This window comes from Hakea prostrata, chromosome 4 (assembly GCF_041222555.1).
Source record: "Hakea prostrata isolate BN-2017 chromosome 4, UWA_Hpros_2, whole genome shotgun sequence".
NCBI lineage: Eukaryota > Viridiplantae > Streptophyta > Magnoliopsida > Proteales > Proteaceae > Hakea > Hakea prostrata.
Genome location: NC_142603.1, coordinates 18,628,669 through 18,629,965, shown reverse-complemented (window position 1 = coordinate 18,629,965; position 1,297 = coordinate 18,628,669). Strand labels below are relative to the sequence as shown.

The window sequence follows — 1,297 nt, the reverse complement described above, 5'->3', positions numbered from 1 at the left end:
TGTAAATATTTTTAACATGTAACACTCAGAACCCGTCATTACTATAGAATTTTAGGGTCTCAATCCAAGGGAGAGACCCTTCTAAAAATTGGTGTATGTCGTTCGTATGGATTACATATCAATTAGACACAGTATCCCAAATGTATGGATGTACCGGATAGTTGAAAATTTGAATTCGATTTGTATACGTTTCCACTTAAGGGCATCCAACTTTGATATTTTCGACTTTATTTTTGAATTTAGATGATTCGATTAGCGATCGGATTCGAATTTTAATGTCCAATATTAAGTCAAATATTTTCCAATTCGATTAGATATTTAATAGATACTATTCGTATACAATTTTGGTATCCGATTAAAGTTTAAATTTGGGAATACATCATTATCCCTTAATTAAAATTTATTGATAGTAATTAATTACATTAAAACTACCAATGTACCACTACAATCAAGAATGAATTTAAAACCCCATTCGAATTTGGAATATTTTTATCCATTAGATCACTTTAGATTCGATCGTGTTTAGTAATCGGATTCAAATTTAGATATTACCATATTTAAACTTAATTCGGTCCATTTAGCACCTCTCGTAGCACCACTAAATAGTATTCCTCTCATAAAGATCCATGCTTCTCAATGGAGAAGTTGTGGGTTTGACCCGACATTAACAATAATAAAATAGTATTCCTCTCAATTATTTCATCAAACACACGTACCAATCAACAAAAAATACCATTACTCTCAATTGTTCCGACTTCCGACTTCTAACCCAATTGGATCTATTAGCCGATAATGAATGAATACCATTACATGAAATACGCATCAAATGTGTCGTTCAATAGACAACTCTTTATTACTACAGAATTTTAGGGTCCCACTCCAAGAGAGAGAACCTTCAAAAATTGGCGTATGCCGTTTGTAAGTGGCAAGCACACGGTATTCTTTAGTAAAAGGCGAAAGAATAGTTCGCTCTGTGCTTACCACACGGCTGCGTGATTTGTTAATGAATCAAAAGCCTCAATTTATACACAGCTCCAGCATTTTCGTTCTAACTTCCAACCGGTATGGGACCAAGTGCCATCAACTATCATTTTTACATTGGACAGTTTTGGGCCGGTTTTCATATACTCATAAAAAGAAAGTAATTGATTTTCTTTCCTATTTGCCCATTCGACCCCAATCTGGTGTTGGCTTGGAAAACCCCAGACTAACCCCCATAAGATACTAACTATATGTTGTATCTACTTTGGTGCCTTTGCTCCCTCCTTCGCCTCTTTGTTCATCTTATCCTTTGGGC

The 1,297-nt window shown here is 34.8% G+C and overlaps 1 non-coding gene across 1 annotated transcript; it reads right to left on the bottom strand.

Annotated features, from left to right (window-relative positions):
• Positions 1-873: 873 nt before the first annotated feature.
• LOC149018313 (U5 spliceosomal RNA) lies at positions 874-990 on the bottom strand. Its single transcript, XR_016173303.1, has one exon. It is a non-coding gene; the product is annotated as a U5 spliceosomal RNA (small nuclear RNA).
• Between the last annotated feature and the right edge of the window lie 307 nt (positions 991-1,297).